The 18526-nt window shown below is 38.2% G+C and overlaps 1 protein-coding gene across 6 annotated transcripts in view; it reads right to left on the minus strand.

Moving 5' to 3' along the window:
- The window catches only part of LOC109400676 (dachshund homolog 1), a 424184-nt gene extending 420325 nt beyond the window's left edge, over positions 1-3859 (minus strand). For 2 of the 6 annotated variants that reach the window (XM_062853176.1, XM_062853172.1), the window contains exons 1-2: positions 3621-3834; positions 3123-3302 (exon numbers count right to left, since the gene is read on the minus strand). The gene's annotated coding sequence lies outside the window, so the exon portion shown is untranslated. Of the gene's footprint in view, positions 1-3122; positions 3303-3432 lie in introns of all 6 variants that reach the window. The other 4 variants (XM_062853175.1, XM_062853177.1, XM_062853173.1 and 1 more) reach the window with 4 other exon arrangements.
- Between the last annotated feature and the right edge of the window lie 14667 nt (positions 3860-18526).

Genomic DNA, 18526 nt, shown 5'->3' on the forward strand with positions numbered 1-18526 from the left:
AAATATCCGCCATTGCTCTGTGGCTACTAAGATGGTAATCTCAGATTCTACTTCATATTTTGCAACAAAAACCTATCATTGTGTATGTTCACTTGCAGTGCATATGCTGATTGGATTTCAACATCTTCAGTGCGATAGAACTCGAGATTACCATCTTCAAAATCGCGAGGCAAATTGTTAGAAAGAGAGGCAAGATAGGAAAAATAACACGGCGTCCCGTTTCACCTTAAAACAATATTCACCATATTTGTAGTTCGCTGTCAAATTTTTAGCTCAATCGTTCAAAGCAGAACAAAGTTACAGCATTTCAAAGTTGGCCATTTTGTATGGACAACGGCTTTCACTGCAATTTTTATGAACACAGCTGTATGTATGTATGCAAAGGGTTTAAGTGGAATTTATGCTAGAGCAAATATTGAAAGAACATTTCAAATAAAATTTTCAAACATAGCTCATATTTTTTTTTTTTTTTTGAAGTGAATACCAAAACATGACATTTTTTTTTCAAATATGTCGGAAACCATTACAGATATCGCAGATTGGGTTCTAAAGTCACCGATTTAGTCTAGAAAAGTTATGTTTGAAAATTTAATTTTAAATGTTTTATAAATGTTTGTTCTGACATGAATTCTACTTAAACCCTTTGCGCCACCTCAAAATATCAACCGAAATCGCTCATTTTTGCATTTCTCACTTGTTTGGACCAGTAGATCGCTTTCCACTTGGAGAATCATATCCCGGAGAAATTTTTCAAAATTAGCCCCACCCTAACCCCAGGATCACAAAACGAACCTTCATTTGAGGTATCATCATTCTTGAGGTGATCGGCGTTAAGTCAGAGGGGACTAAGTAACAAAATTGACGTAAATTAGATTTTTAGAGCATTTGATTAAGAACTACTCAAGCTACTTGGAACATTCACCCATTTTTTTTTAATATTACATTTAACGAGAGTTATAGCACAATTTTCTTTTGATTGAACCGCGAAAATCAATAATAGTGTGCAGTCAGAGTGGACCACATGCTTGATGTCAAGAGAGTTGGAAAAAATTGTATTGGTTAAAATCCAATAAATAAAATAGTTTATCATCAAAATGTGATACGTTTGCAAATCGTATGACTCCCTAACGCATTTTCTGATGATTATTGATCAAGAAAACACGTAAAATTCCATTTTATTATGGTCAATATCGTATTTTACAGATCATCGTGTTGAAGCATATTGTGGCATTTCGCGTGCAGACAGAGTGGACCATGTGTCTCTAAGAAAAATGGTTGAAATTACCTTATTCTTCGTGATCCTTTCCAAATCAAAATATGGTTGTTTAGAAGCTGCTGGGCATCATATTGAAATGTACCAATACCCGTTTCATGAAGAAATTGATTTTACCGATTATTTAAGAATTCTGTACTTGGTTCACTCTGTCTGAACGAATTTTTGAAAAATGCCAGTCCTCTGAATAAATTATTATGAACTGTGGAACTACAATATTTCATAAACGTACCGAACTAAGAAAATACATTCAAAAGTTGTAAGCAATTAAATGTTCAAGTTAGGAATTCTTGAATAGCTCATTAATTGACTACCCTTCATGTGATATTGAACTGTTGTACTTGGTCCACTCTGACTGAACAAAAAAATTGAAAATGGTAATCAACAGTGTAAGAACAGAATTATCCAATTTCATACTTTCTGCTCACATTATACACTACTCCTATTATCTGTTGTGCTACTTGTGCATTATTTTTTCATCAAATTTGTAAAAACTTGAGTGTGAACTGTAGTTGGTTGAAGATTTTCCAAAAACCGTTCAGTCACAGTGGACTAAGTACAATCAATTAATTAGCAATTTCTCGGTTTCAAGCTTTAATTTATGCTTTTTCGCGATCAATACAGAGGAATGCTGTGATGAATAGTTATTGAGCTTTATGGCAAAAATTCAAGAACATTTAATGAAAAACTCAAAACTTATAGAGTTGCAAACTTTAAAGTCGTTTTTCTAGAAATTAAGTGAAAGACACATGGTCCTCTCTGACTTAACGCCGACCATTTGTTGTTACACTACTTCTTAATATTTATATGAATTCACATAGTTAAGTACTCAAAGTGTAACGTTATTAATGGAAATTGCCCCAGCTGGCGAATCACTTCTACACCATCAACATCTGAACTTGACTTTGCAAACTATACCTAGACACAGACTACAACAGACAACGCCAACAGACACCACCATGGCCGGCATCTGCTCTTGTCATGTGTCTATGTTCCACCGCTTGCCCCTTCTGTCTATAGAGTAGAGTCTACTATACACGCTTATATTTACAATCACACCCCGCAGGGTCACAGAGTCGCCCCATAGTCGTCGTCATCGTCGTCGCGTTAAATTGTTTTCATTCGGACTTGTTTTATGTCGGTGTTCACTCCAATTCCGTAGCACATTGCCAATCATATGATCCGGTTGTGGATGGTGGGTTTGAAGCAACCCCATAACCAAACCGTATTGCGCTGTTGTAGAGAGAGAGCAACAACCCAATTCACGCACCTCTCGATAGGTCTCAAGTGTCGATCGTTAAACTTGTGAACAAACAATTCCTGATTAGCAACACTCGTATCGGTTTCATTGTGATTATTATGGCATTTTCGTGGAAGAACCCAGGACAAACATTCCACAACGACCTTCCCCACTTCCTCAGTCGGTAGCATCATTAGCACGTTTCTTGATGGCGCGTTATCACATTTGGGAGAATGAAATAAATAATAATTAGCAGCAAGCTGTAGACTAGCCTTCCGCTACCAGTGGCTCAGCTATTCGGGATTATCAGCTTTCGTTCTACTTATCTGGAGCTTCTCTGCTGCTGCTCACAGAGAAACTACACCCAGGACGATGGCTGACCAGCCAGCAGCCGTGTAGCCTCATCTCTCTCGGTGACGTTGATTCGATTATGGATGGCTAATCCCCACTAAGACGAGTCACATTTTCATCATTTCCGTAGACGACTTGACCCGAGTTTCCGAACTAATCCAGGCGTTCGTTTGTGTGAAACTTTTGGCACAACCATCGTCACCCTGCACCGGGTCGTAGTTTTGACGCTTATTAAAAATAGATTTACTGATTATTCACCTTCTTTCGTGACACCGAAATCGATTCGCAAAGCCGGAACTTGCTGGAACGCTCACAGCTGCTGCTTCTTCTGCACACAACACTTCAGCGAGACTTGTTTGTCTCTTCAATGACAACTTTTAACTTTTTTCGGCTTTGCCTTCAACAAACACCAGACGGAATTGTAAACACACACCACAACTGTAGAGGAAGAGACGAGAAATTGAAAAAATCAACGATCTCACTCGCTGACTGTTTGCACTCCGAAAGGCGAGTCAGACACCCGCGCGCGCTTTGTGATCGAACCCAAATAAACACCCCAATTTCGCACACTCTTCTTGTCTGAATCTCGCCCCCAGCGTCAACGAATACGGCGACAAACAACCCGTGGTTCAACACTTTCGGTAACTAGCTGGAGCGACCCCAATGAAGGTCTTCACGCCACAACCACCGTTCGTTATTCGTTCAACTTCACTATTGTATAAATCACTCTTGCTAGATAGTGACTGCCTCCCGTACCTACAACTTGTTGTTAGTTATTTCCTTTCCTCGCGATTCAACCGTTCCATATACACCTAATCCAAAATAGACACACAATTACCCACTTTATGAACGAACGCGCGGTAATCCACCGACAACGAGATTTCAGAAAACGCGCGGCGACCCCGAGCGAACAAAACCCAGCGCAAGTCTGTGTCGCATTCGAACGACGATCGAAAGCTAACTGATGAGCTCACTACGGCTGGCTACGGGTACGGAATCTGCTGTAGCCTGTTGTATGTAGCTAGCTAGCAAAACGATGCGAACGAATCATCAGCGAAACATGGGGCACGTTCACAGCTCTAACCACGTTGGCTGATGCACATCGCATCGGACACAACAACAGACTGACACAGCACCGCCATGCTCCACCACCCGACGGGTGGTGGGGGGCTTGGGTGGCGGCGGTGGAGACGCGCGGTGATTGTGTTGCATGCTGTTGCCTTTACTATGCTTCTGCTTCTACGCTGCTTCGTGAATTGGTGTTGTAGTAGGTCTAGGGTTCGGGAGCTCCCCGTGGGGGTGGTGGCGCTGGAGCTGTGATTGGGGGGCTGCTTGCTGCTGATGACGATGATGGTTTCGTACGAAGACGACACGAACCGGACCGAAAGGGTACGAAAATGCGCATGTCGAACTGTGGCGTTTTGGAGTCGTTGTGAGTGGTCAAAATCTGCGAATGGGAGGAACAATTTAACAAGTTAGTAAAGCATTTGGAGATACTATTTCCATAAATGTAATGTGGTATTTCGTTACCCCCATCGATAACAGATAATAGGCGACGTGTATGTAAACACTAGCAACCGGATATGCTAATTGACAATCATTTGGAGATGGCGCAAGAATCGCTTTCAGAGCGTTGGAGTACAACAGACAAACGCAAATAATCCCTGTGGAATGACAGTTACTGTGGCAATTCGTTGAATAGATGGCAGCAATGAATGAGCAACGTTCTTCTTCTTCTTTATGGCTCGACGTTTGCATTGGAACTTGGTCTTCCTTTCTTCAACTTAGTGTTCTTTGAGCACTTCCACAGTTATTAATTGAAGGGTTTTCTTTGCCTGCCATTGCATGATTTTGTACATTGTGTGGCAAGTACAATGATACACTATGCCCAGGGAGTCGAGAAAATTTTCCCGACCGGAACGGAAATCGAACCCGCCGGCTTCGGATTGGCGATCCATAGCTTTATCCACTAGCATAAGTGCCAACTTGTGACGTAGGTGGGGGGGGGGGGGGGGGGCGAAGCTCGTCAAAATTGGACAAAATTCAACTGTTTTCTGCTCAATGCACTAGTTATCACGTGAATATGGCTAAATTAGATGAACTGAGACGATATTTTCCGAATTTCATTGATTTTGAGAGGCCTTTGATCAAAATTATCAATGATCGCTTGTCAAACGTATTACCTAAAGATCCGCGAACTCTTCTTCAAACTACTCAAGACATTCCGCTCACTCCATTGGGACAAGGGCAATATTGGCACCATGGTCTTCGGCAGTGTCTTCAGAGTTTATTCGCGGATTTAAATGAATCGAAGTCAATATCAATTAATGTAAACTTGGATGGACTACCAATTTACAAAAGTTCCAAGGATGAATTTTGGCCCATCTTGTTCAACATCGTTGAGCTTCCATACGTGGAGCCTATGATTATCGGAATCTACAGCGACAAATCAAAACCGACAGATTTGAATGCTTTTTTGGCCCCCTTCGTTGATGAACTCAACGAGATCTTGGTACACGGCGTGATCATCAATAGCCATAAGATCAACGCGAAACTTCGCTGCATAATTTGTTACTCCCCCGCTAGATCTTTTGTTAAAGGTTGAAAAATGACTCATGCAATCAAAACCAGAATGGACACATATTTATATATATATATATATATATATATATATATATATATATATATATATATATATATATATATATATATATATAAGCTAAACTTTGGGCCTTTGGATAGGAGTTTTTAAAAAGAAACTAACTACTTGCCTGACAAAAACTGAATAATGATTTTATTGCCTCTACTCTTTTTATAACTTACATTTCACACTGTTCTTTGCAATAACCTTATCAGACCTCGCCCTAGCTACTTCCTCGATGTCGTCGTTGGTAATCTCGTTGTTCGTCTCGTTTGTTATGCTGCAACTCTTCTCCTGAAGAAGCCGGATGCGATCTATGGTTTATCAACGTTCTCCTGCTTTGCGTACTGTTCGTTGGGCCGGATGCTATTCGGGGTTTATCAATTGTTCTCCCTCGCGTATGATAAATCGTCTTCTGGTACTATTCCGTTACTTGGATACATGTTGGTCGTCTACTCGATTCCTTTCGTAACTACTCCCACCCCTACTTCGAATCGTCCCGATTCGAATATCGGTTGTTGTTGCGGATGCGGTTTGCTTGGACGATCCGGGGTTGTCTCAGTTTGATGATAATGTACGTCAGCAATATGGAACCTAGAAAGATACTTATGGAAAATATCCCGGCCATGACGTTGGTCTTATAACCGTTGTCTGTTTCCATTAGTTGTAGCTTTTGCCGGTTCTCCAGGTTAAACTGGTGTAATCTTTCAAGAGAAACTATTGGTTCAAATGTTGTCTCCTCAATGTGTAGTCCGTCGAGGGGTACAAGAACGGGGGGAGCATTGCCGTGGTACTCGTAGCTGCTAAAGTTCCGATTATTAAGTTTTATTGAACAGTTATTGAAGTATATCAGAAATGTTCCAGATAAAACTCTGTTGGATAGTTGACAATCTGTTGTGAAGTTAATCGTTTTAGCGTTTTTGATGACGACGTGATTGTCGGTTAATCTTTTGATATCTTCGTTGATACTTGTTTCGGTGAAAACGCAATTTGCAGAGAGTCCGTTCAATAGTTTTGAAAAGCATCGGTCGTTGGATACGTTGATTAATTCTTTCAGGTCACATAAAGTGTTTTGCTCTATGAGTTGGCACGGTCCGTTGATGAAGTACGTTGCGTCTCGACTGGTTATTGCTTGTGGTGCAGGAAGTTTGATTTCCCTATCTCCTATCGGAAGAGGCTCTAATATAAATTTATTAAACGTTTGGGGTTCTACATGTGGAACAAGTATTATAAAATAAATTTTGGAGGCTTTATAAAGAGCTTTTATACCAAGGAATTCGTATGCCTGATCAACACTAATTAGGGTAATATTCTGTTCTTCCAGTCTATCTGTGACAAATTTCATTTCTTGGGGTTCTAAGAAATTTTTAGAGATAACATTTAATTTAGCTAATTGGATTGTTTCAAAAATATTATCAAAATGCGTTTTAATTAGTTCTAAATGATGAGAAATTTTAAAGACCTGCCTTAGAGCTGTGAAATTTTGATTGATATTACGACTGTTGATTAAATCTTGTCTGGCTGCTATGATTTGTTTTGTGATAATCTCCTGCTGTTGGTTAACAGTTTTTATTATTTCGTTAATCCTAGCTTGAAGGTGTCTGTTTATTTCAATCTGAACGTTATTTTCCCTAATCAATCTATTCTTCGCGACCCTTAACTCGTTTATATCTCTATTAATCTGTATGAAATCATTCTCATCTAGATTCCCTGTAATCGCTTTAATGCCTGATCCTAAAAAGTTAAATAAGCCTCGTTTTTCTCTCTTCCTTGGATAAAGATTTTCAAACTGTTTGACGACTGCTAAATATCGGTTCGTGAGTAAGTCTGTCATGTCTTTGAAGTTTGGGAAGATTTTGAGTCCGTTGATGATGGTATTAATTCTGTCCAGTAAGGGTTCGTATTTGTCGAGGTCAATTTCGTGATATATTTTGTGATGTCCTGTCTTTATCATGCAGTTTCCATTTTGTATTGTCAAGAGTCCTGGATTGCGTTGGAGGTCGTGTATTTGAATGCTTGCTCGAGTGATCGAGACAGTAAAAGTAATGAGTAGGATGTGGAGTAGGGTGAACATTCTGCAAAGATAGCAAATATAGAAAACATAGTTATGAGCACGATGTGAAGCTAGAATACTTCAAAGAAAGAAGGCAATAGTATCATTTTCTTTTTAAATGTATCAACCTTGATTGACCACAGAATAGAATTATCGATACATTCATTGGTGTGTTTATATCATTTTTAGTTAAGTTGAAGATAATCGTATTCGAGTAATCGATAAAGGTTGTTTTCGTTGTCATTGTTGGAATTATAGTTATATCTAAATGGAAGAAACAGCGGAGTAACGATCAATCGGTGGAACCTGAAAATAGAAAAAACATTAGTCTATACTCGTTTAAGATTTTCTTTATGTATTTCCCGTCCAGACCTATCGAGAATTATTCTTCCTTTATCTTCGATAGCTTTGGTCGGTTTGTATCGTTCTTTTGTTTTCCTTTTGATTCCTTGTATCTTCTTGAAGACTACCTTATCTGGTTCCATGGGAGGTTGTCTTTCTCTGCCTTTATTATGGTATTCTAAATTTTGCGTTTGTGTTTTTGAGTTTGCTAAAATGACGTCGTCGTAGAATTTGTTACGTTCATCTAGCATAGCTTCAATATTCAGAGGCCGTTCTTGACCATCTTTCAATCCAAAAAATATCTCTCGTGGTTTTAGTTTAGTAGCGGAATGAATTGTGTTGTTGTACAATGTACATGCAATAAGGAATATTTCTTTGTTATTTAAATCTGAATATTGATCTTTTATGCATCGGAAAATTTCTGCTATCGTAGAATGAAATCTTTCAACGATACCATTACTCGAACTATGATTGGCTGGTACGAAATGCATTTGAATGTTCAAATTATTTGCTAGGCCTCTTATTTCCGCTGATCGTAGAGCTGGTTCGTTGTCGCTCACTATTAATTTTGGAGTGCCATACAAAGTAAGCAGTTTAAGTAATCCTTTTCGAATGTCTGTGATTGTTCTGGACTTAATAGGGATTAGTATACCAAACCTTGAAAACTTATCGATTGCTGACAAGAATATGAGAGGTTGTGTCAAAAATATATCGATATGAACAATTTCAAAGGGCGTTTTTGTTTCCGGTGTACGCCCAAGGCGAATTTTATATGGATGCCTATCGTATTTATTTACGTTGCATACTTCACATAGCTTAATAAACCGTTGAATTTTGTGTTTCATCCTCGGAAAAAAGAAACGTTTTGAAATTTGTCTCTTGTTTTCCCAAACTCCTCTATGAGCTGATTCATGCGTTTGCTCAATCATAAGGTTTTGTTCTTCGGATGTTTTAAGGTCAATCAAAAGTTTTTGTGTTATGACAACCTTGAATGATTTGCATCTACTGAAGTAATTTTTATATACTATTTGGATGCTATTCATCAAAGATTCTGGACACATGATGCAATTCGTTCGCCTCAGATCCATATACTCTTTGAATATTTTTATTAACAAGGGAACGCCAAATACAAATCTTGTAATCGTTCTTCTAAACATCTTTGGAAATATTTCTTCGTAAACATCAGGTTCATCTGGGCCTAAATTTAGGATAATTTGATTACTGAATACATTTAAAGGGAGTTCTGTACATTTTACAAACTCCGAATCATCCGTATCAGCTGAATGTGCACTCATATCGTCCGATGACTCATTCTCGTTCAAATTTACTTCGTGTTGAACTCGAGATAAACTGTCTGCGACGATATTCTGTTTCCCAGGGCGATATTTAATCTCATAATCGAATTCACTTAGTGAAAGACGCCAATGGACTAATCTGTTGTTTGTGTCTTTCAGATTTAAACCGTATGTTAGCGGTTTGTGGTCAGTATACAAAGTGAATTTACGTCCATAAAGATATGGTCGAAAATATTTGCATGCCCATACTACTGCTAAAAGCTCCTTTTCTATAGCAGAGTATTTTTCTTCTGATTTATTCAAAGTTCTGGAAGCAAAAGCAATTGGCTTATCGCTACCAATTGTACCTTGCGAAAGGACTGCGCCAATAGCAAAGTTTGAAGCGTCCGTTGTCAAAATAAACTGCTTTGAAAAATCTGGATACTGTAAAATGTCACTTCCGGAAAGGATGTTTTTACATTTTTCAAAGGCTGTCACAAATTCTTTGGTGTGTGAGATGGATTCACCTTTTCTCAAAGCATTGGTGAGGGGTTTAGCTATCTTAGCAAAATCTCGAATGAATTTTCTATAATATCCCAAGATGCCTAGGAATCCTCGAAGTTCCTTTTCATTTTTGGGAATAGGCCATTTCCGAATAATGTCAATTTTATCCGGGTTAGGTTTTACTCCTTCCGTTGTCACGACGTGGCCCAAAAACGCGACTTCTTTTTGAAGAAATTCGCTTTTGTCTAATTGTATCTTCAGATTATGTTTTTGGAGTGTTGCGAAAATTTTGCCCAAATTATCGAGATGTTCCGTCAAGCTAGTAGAGAAAACAATTATGTCATCCATGTATACTAAACAGATAACACCGATATGCTCTCTTAAAACATTATCCATAACACGTTGAAAAGTGGAGGGTGCATTCTTTAGTCCGAATGGCATTCTCAGAAACTCATAATGACCGTTTTCAACGCTAAAAGCAGTTTTTGGAATATCTGCTTTCTCGACTTCCACTTGGTGAAAGCCTGACGCTAGGTCCAATGTAGTAAAATACATGCAGCGTCCTAACTTATCTAGAATACCCGTGATGTTGGGAATGGGATATCTATCGTCGATTGTTTTTTCATTCAATTTTCGATAGTCTATCACAAGTCTCCATTTCTTTTGGCCAGAACTGTCCAATTTCTTAGGAACAATCCATACAGGTGATGTCCATGGACTGCTGGAATGTTGAATAATACCTTGCTCAAGCATCTTCGAAATCTGTCTTTGGACTTCTTCTCGATGACAAAAAGGGTATCGATAAGATTTAGCGTGAATAGGTAAATCATCCTTTGTTTTTATTTTATGCTTAATCGCATTGGTAAAAGTAAGTTCCTCGCCTTCAACAAAAAATACGTCTTCATGTTTATGAACTAATTTCAAAAGTTTGGCTCGTTCTTCAGAATTCAGGTGTGAAATTCGAAGTTGATTAAAAAGGGATCTCTTAATTTCAGATTCGTGGAAAACTGGTGATCCTGTTTCAAAATTATTAAGCTCTGGTTCTAACAGTTTTTGGTTTATACACACTTTAGCGGGTTCATTTGAATAATTTGTAATTACAACAAGAGTTTGATTATCAGATACACTGTATAATCCTGAATGAATTACCACTCGTGGTTGGATAAAAATATCGTTTTCAAGAAAAAAATCTCCGTTGCTTCCGTGTATAGGGAGAATCATTACTTTTGTTTCATTGGAATTTAAAGTTATATTTCTGGTTTCTGGGTATTTTCGAAACATTTTCATTTTTTCATCACCAAATTGCAATTCGTTTGATTCCGTTAAGATGTTTGCTTTGAAATCCTTCAGTGTTTCATAGCCGATTAAGCCATCAAAAAAGGTGTGAAAGTGGAAAACGTAAAATGTTGTTTTATCCGTCCCCTTAATTTGCGGAAAAGGATTAAAGTTCACAAATCGGTCAATTTCATGTGAGCCTCTTACATTTCGTACATGCATAGGAGTTGTGGTTTTGCATTTTTCATAGTTCACATGTTTTGGGTCGATGTAATTCTTGTTGGCTCCTGTATCGATAAGAAACCGTAGGGGTCCTTTACTGGTTTCGAGTATGATATACGGAATGAAATTATTTATGTTGTTGGTTGTGTGGAAGAAGCCAGCTGAAAATTTAAATCATCTGTTTCGGCTGCAGCTGAGGGCGTTTCTTCTGAGATAATGCTAGAATTTTCGTTTGGCTGTTGCTGTTGTTGTGACTCCGTTGTGTTATCCGTGTTATCGCTTTCATTGCCATTTGAAGGGTACCACTCTCCTTCATGTAAAAAGTATGGGTGATAAGCGCCATAGTCATAGGGGTAATAGTTCTCTGCGTAATTGGCAAATTCCTCAATCTGAAAATGTGGTCTATTCATGTAATTGATCTGTCGAGATCTTAGCGACGGATCAATTTCCATAGGTGTCGGTTTTGGTTGGGGGGAAAATTTTGGAGCAAACACGTTTTGGTTCCCAAAAGTGTTTTGCATCTTCGGAACGTTGAATGGATTAAATGTTGGTCTGTGGGGCAATGGTTTGTGTGGGAATTGAGGTGGCTTTTGATGAAACTGTGGTGGTCTTGATTGATGTTGTTGGAAAGGATTAGGAATTCTTGGAGGGTATTGTAGAAAAGGATTTTTTATTGGTACTGGTGGGTTGTACATTTTTGGACTTTGAACGGGTGGTTGGTTAAACCGTTGGGGTTTGAATGGAATTGGAGGTACCGGTTGTTTGACTCTACCGTAGTGGTAGTTTCCTTCTTCGAGACACAGTCGCAAGGCTTCCTTCAAACTGCCTGGGGACTGAGCCCGAATAATTGGCCCTAATGGATCTTTCAATCCAGATAAGAATACTTTGAGACCCATCTGTTGATAAAAGGATATTTTGGCGGATTTAACGTCGTCGTTTGCTTCGTTGATATTAAGTAAATTAACTAGCAACGATATAATGTGGGACACCTTTCCATAGAATTCTTCCACACTCCCGGTTTGAATAATCGCAAACAAATCTCTTGTAAGAGACACTTCGTCTCTTCGGTCGCTGTAGTGGGTAATAAGGTTGGATTTAATTTCATTCCAGTCTAATTTCGTTCCATATAACTCTAAAACGTTATCAGCATCGCCTATTATTTTTGATCTTATTGATTGGATCCATATAAGATGGATCGCAGTTCCACTAACTGAATCGATCAATGGAATGAGATTATCGATTGATCTTATAAATGAATGTAGCTTCACGGGGTCACCGTTAAATGAAGGCAAATCTCTGATAACCTGCGGTGTTTGTAATGATTTGAGAACGTTTTCCGCGGGTGCTAATTGTCTAACTGCTGCTGCTTGCGCTTGAGCGACGGCAGCTTCTTGGGCTACCTGCGCTGCGTGGGCAGCTTGTTCTGCTTGGGCCGCGCGAGCTGCATGAGCTGCTTCTGCGGCACCTTGCGCTTCTAATTGTAATTGTTGAATCACTTCATTTTTTGCTTCTAATTCCTGTCGCAAAGCGGCGACTTGTTGATGATATTGATCCATTATTTATTTTCAATTTTAATTGTCACACGCACGATATTATTGCTTAATTATTTGGCTTTGTTAAAATATTAATTCACTTCACTTAAAATAAAAAATATTACCTATTTAATCACTTTGGTTTTAGTATTCACTTTTTCTCAGGTTGTTAGAAAAAATAAAAATTCTTACCTTGGTTTAAGTTTAGAGAGAGGTTCTCCGGATTTCCAGCAGGTTGTAAACACTAGTCCACAATATTCGTTCGCGGATGCACTATCGCGGTTCACAGCACTGAATTGAAAATCCGACCCGACTGCGCCAGCTAAACTTTGGGCCTTTGGATAGGAGTTTTTAAAAAGAAACTAACTACTTGCCTGACAAAAACTGAATAATGATTTTATTGCCTCTACTCTTTTTATAACTTACATTTCACACTGTTCTTTGCAATAACCTTATCAGACCTCGCCCTAGCTACTTCCTCGATGTCGTCGTTGGTAATCTCGTTGTTCGTCTCGTTTGTTATGCTGCAACTCTTCTCCTGAAGAAGCCGGATGCGATCTATGGTTTATCAACGTTCTCCTGCTTTGCGTACTGTTCGTTGGGCCGGATGCTATTCGGGGTTTATCAATTGTTCTCCCTCGCGTATGATAAATCGTCTTCTGGTACTATTCCGTTACTTGGATACATGTTGGTCGTCTACTCGATTCCTTTCGTAACTTATATATATATATATATATATATATATATATATATATATATATATATTTCTAATTGCAGGTGTAGCCTACATCAACGCACAAAACGGTTGCCAGAAATGCACAGTATCCGGAGAGTACTCATACTTGTCGCATTGCAACTATTATCCTCAAACAAACAGTTTGAAGAGAACAGACTCTGGATTTCGAAAACGTGTTTATGGATCCCATCACAAAACTGATTCACCTCTGCTACGATTACCACTTGATATGATCGCTGACTTCCCAGTAGGAGATTCTCTTCATTTGATGGATCTTGGAATCATGAAGAGATGTCTACTAGGCTGGAGAGACGGAAAGTTTGGAAACTACAGAAGCAAGTGGTCTGCCAAGGAAATCTCCGATATATCACAGATCTTATTTCAAATCAAGCTTCCTCGTGAGATCCATCGATCAGTCAGAGGACTAGACAGTTTAGGTCACTGGAAAGGATTAGAGTTTCGATCATTTTTGTAGTACATTGGTATTGCTATTTTAAAACCATTTTTACCCTCTGATGTATATGAACACTTCCTAACATTATTTTGCGCAATTACTATATGTTCTTCAGATGCACATGCCAACCTAATCGATGTAGCACACACTTTGCTTGTGCACTATGTTGAATGTTATGCTAAAATTTATGGCGAAGATTTTATCACTACTAATGTTCATAATCTCAATCACTTGATCGATGATGTTAAACGGTTTGGTATCCTTACTATATTTAGCGCCTATCCGTTTGAAAGTAAACTATACAGAATCAAAAATATAATTCGCAGTGGCCATAAACCGTTAGCCCAAGTCGCAAGGCGCATCAGCGAACTGAACCAAATGATAACAACACGACTACTAATAAGCACGTTCCAATTCTGAAAAAAGAAATTTCAAATTCAAATACTGATCCAAACACAAAAGTGTACGCCAGAGTCGATTTTGAAAAGTACTCTTTGAGCAACGATTCAGCTAACAAGTGGTTCTTAACAAAAAATAATCAAATTGTTATGTTTGAAAATGTGGCACAATGTAACAAAACCCTTACTATTTCTGGTTTCCCGCTAAAACGCATAACTGACTTTTTTATCACTCCTATCAAATCAAGACATTTGAACGTTTATCGTTCGCAATGCGATAGAAATGTATTAACCCTCTAATACCCATTTTTTTGATTTTGATCTAAATATCATTTTTCGTCATCTAAAATCGATTTAAACATGTTTTGGAAGATGATTCTTTTTAATTCTCGATTTCGTGAATTTCAGTTTTTGATTTTTCTAATTTTTATTTTTGAACATCCCCACACTTTTATATTTCCTGGAAGCCAATTTGGGGAACGGATGTTTTGGGAGGAAAACATTTTGAGATTTTATGATTATTGTTGAATTATTATTATTTTAATTTTTTTTCACAGAAAATTTTATTTTCCGTGTAATTTTAAGGAAAATAATTTTAGAGTGTATTCGATTCCCTTAAACTATTAAACAAGGATAGAATGATTTGGGAAAAATTTAAAATATGTTAATTGTAGCGATTCAATACAAAATAAACAATGACTTCTTAAAGGTGACTAAAACATCAATTTTTCAATGATTTTTAAAAAATGTAAATACGCTTTAGAATACACCAAAAACCATTTTGAGATATACAGAACAGTTCTAAATATCAGCCAAAAATATAAAAATTTTGGTTTTCCACGAAACAAAAATTACAAAAATGCTCAAACTATACCCCGTCTAAAGGCGGGATTGGGTATTAGAGGGTTAACTGAGTTTGATCCATCTACCATCAAAAGTAAAATGGTTGCAATACCACTGAAGACAGAAGGAACCGTGTTTTTTCCGCTACTTCACAGTCTGCTGTAAATAAAACAAAACGAATCGAAATACCAAAACAAATATATTTTACTTGTTCAATCTTACATCCGATCTTGATGTACAGTCACCTCTCTCTGTTTCCTGTCTTTTTCTCTTGTATTTTTGTTACTCCTTAGGATTTTCTCTTTTCTTTTGTTTTTTTTTCATATTTTAATTGTTCACATATACTCCGTTTTCCTTATTCCGATGTCAATCCTTTTCCTCTTCCTTTCTCTTGTTTTTATTTTTCCTCTTCTTTTGTTTTTCTGTCCTCTCTCTGTTCCTTGTCCTGTTTTGTTGTATTTATAAATCCTTAGGATATTCTCTTTTCTTTTGCTTTTCACTCATGTTGACATATATTCAGTCATCCTTATCCCGATGTTAACCCTTTCCATCTTCACATAGTTCTTGATTGTCTTCTTCTCCTTCGCCACTCTCCTGCACCTTGGGTTCATCCTTACCACCGTCAGGATGGGTGGGTTGATTCTCGTCATTATGTTTGCTTGTCTTGTACTTCAAATTTTTCGGTCGATTTTTGTGTGTGGAAGTTAGAGTTTTTGCTGTCGTCCTCTGCTTACTGTTTTTCAAAACAGTTTTGAAAAACTTCTCGCTTTCCAAATCTGAAAAGTCCTTGTCAGCCCGCATTACAAGATTCAAAAACAACTGCCGAGTTTTTTTTTAAATAATTTTAATGGCACCTTTCCAGCAACGTCTGCAGATGTAGACGGTCCACTTTCCTGCTGTCCTGCGTTACCGTCTGTTAATCTTGCGGCACCCGTCCAAGAGCACTGAGTCAAGAATCGTCGCGTGAAGAAATAATCAACCAGCTTGTAGCAACAGTCGATCCCTGCAGATTGTATTCGTTGTCCAAGTACTTTTCTAGGTTTGAAAGATCCTCCAAACAGTCAATGGGATTGATGATTTCATTCCCTGATTCCTTTTGCTTCTGGACTTTTTGCGGTACCTCATTTTGTGCCACAGAGTCCACTAGAAAGTTCAACGTTGTCTGCATATTTGCCATGGACTTCATCATTTTAGTTTGGTTGTCTTTGATGGTGTTCTGGTTAGCAATTACGGCTTGCAACTCGGCAGATCCTGTCTGTGGCGCCAGAGGTCGCACTGTTAGTGTTCAAATAAATCAGCTGGGAAGAATCGGTCATTTGCTCTTCGGTTATTGTGCACTGCGGTTCGACGAAAATAATTTGTTGATCACCAATCTGTAATAATAAAAAAAACAGTGTAAAAAGCTGCTACTTTTAAGTTAGTTGTTCAAGCACTTACGGATGAATCCAATGGTACAACCTGATCCTGGTTGGTACCAGCTTCCGTTTCTTGCAGATCCATTGCAGCAGAGGTGATCAATGCGTTAAAATCTCGGGGCTCGAACGTCTTATGTGATTTGCTCGGTGGATCATTACGGAGCTTTTTCTTGGGTGGAAGCATCACATGAGTCTCCTCATTTTCCGTATCGGATTTGTTCTCCATTCGGTCCATCTCAGCTTCTGCTTCGGAACGTGTTTTGAACTCCCGTTTACACACACAATTCATCCGCTCCCATCTTTCGTCCGGCACCGATGATTCCACTTGCGACAACTTGTTGACAAGGTGCTTCTTAGGCCAGTGGAGAATTCCTTTTGATTCCCACCCACTGGGAATGACACACTCAGGCAGATTTCGCCATCCTCAATCGTCTGCACTACTTTGTACGGCATTCTGTAAGCAAATTTCAATTATTTTGTGGTTTTTATTACAAAAACAATTCCATTACCTGCACACACGACCTGTTGATGCTGAGCGAGAAAAACAAAACAAACAGTTGTCAAATCAAAGTAGATTTATTGCAAGAATACACTTTTAAGCAAGATGACCACAAAAGCTACTGGTATGGAGGTGGGTTTGTTACAGTGTTGGTTGTCTTGAGTTATGCAAAATAGTTTTTTGAAGGATGGAAAAGGTTTTATTCACAACTTCATTGATTTATTGCGAGTTTGTATAAGAAAACGAGAAATAATGGCGTTTTCGCGAGTTTTTCTGTGAGAAAAGCGGTAGACATGTTTTGATTTGCAAAGAACTATTTATTTTGATGCTTTTATTATTTAAATTTTGTTGTTTTAAACAGTATATGGTAACAAAAATGAATGTTCAACTCAACAATATCATACACGTCGCTACAGGTGTCAGAAATTGAAAAAAAACATATTCGGTTAAATGATTTTTTTTCCACAATTTCATCATATTTTTGAAGGGAGATGTTATTTTTGTAAGTTTTACATATATATTCACCGAATATTTTTCACGGCACGTATTTCTCGAGTTATAAAGCGCAAAAATGTCTTGTCTAAAAATTGCGTTAATAGCATGATAAAATTATATCACAACTTCTAATTTTGAGAGATAATCCAGTCTTGAATTTGATTTGTGTTAGGGCATTTTTTTATGGATCAGCTAAAGTTTTCGATCAATAAATATGATTACACTTTTCCTACTCTGAATTGACTGTCAATTTAAACTTTCAATTTTATAAAATGCTTATAGTGGTTTCACGCCACTCTGTTAAACCAACACAAATCATTTTGAGCAAAACTAACAAGCTTTGTGGAGTTCTTCGCACCATATCTTAACAGTATCTTGTAGCGTGGGCCAAATCGGATTCATAAGTGTTTTGTGTTTGTTTTATGGTAGCGCTGGAGTAAAAATAGATTCAGTGTTAGTTTTATAAAGTTGAACTTGTGATTTTCTTCAAGTAAATGATAAAATAAAAATTGTTACTTGGGCTCTCTCTCTCTCTTCTTGGCGTAACGTCCTCATTGGGACAAAGCCTGCTTCTCAGCTTAGTGTTCTATGAGCACTTCCACAGTTATTAACTGAGAGCTTCCTCTGCCAATGACCATTTTGCATGCGTATATCGTGTGGCAGGCACGAAGATACTCTATGCCCAAGGAAGTCAAGGAAATTTCCTTTACGAAAAGATCCTGGACCGACCGGGAATCGAACCCGTCACCCTCAGCATGGTCATGCTGAATACCCGTGCGTTTACCGCCTCGGCTATATGGGCCCTTGTTACTTGGGCTATGACACTCAAAAAGCCTCAAAGGACCCCTAGAAAATTCATGGTACATGAATTGGGTAATCTAGGTCATCCAAACTACTCTGGAATTGATTATTTTAAGATCAACAGGATCTGTTCACTCTTTTCAAGAAGTTTAGTCACTTTGATGTCCATTAGACCTCG

The sequence above is a fragment of the Aedes albopictus genome, chromosome 2 (genome assembly GCF_035046485.1).
Source record: "Aedes albopictus strain Foshan chromosome 2, AalbF5, whole genome shotgun sequence".
Lineage (NCBI taxonomy): Eukaryota > Metazoa > Arthropoda > Insecta > Diptera > Culicidae > Aedes > Aedes albopictus.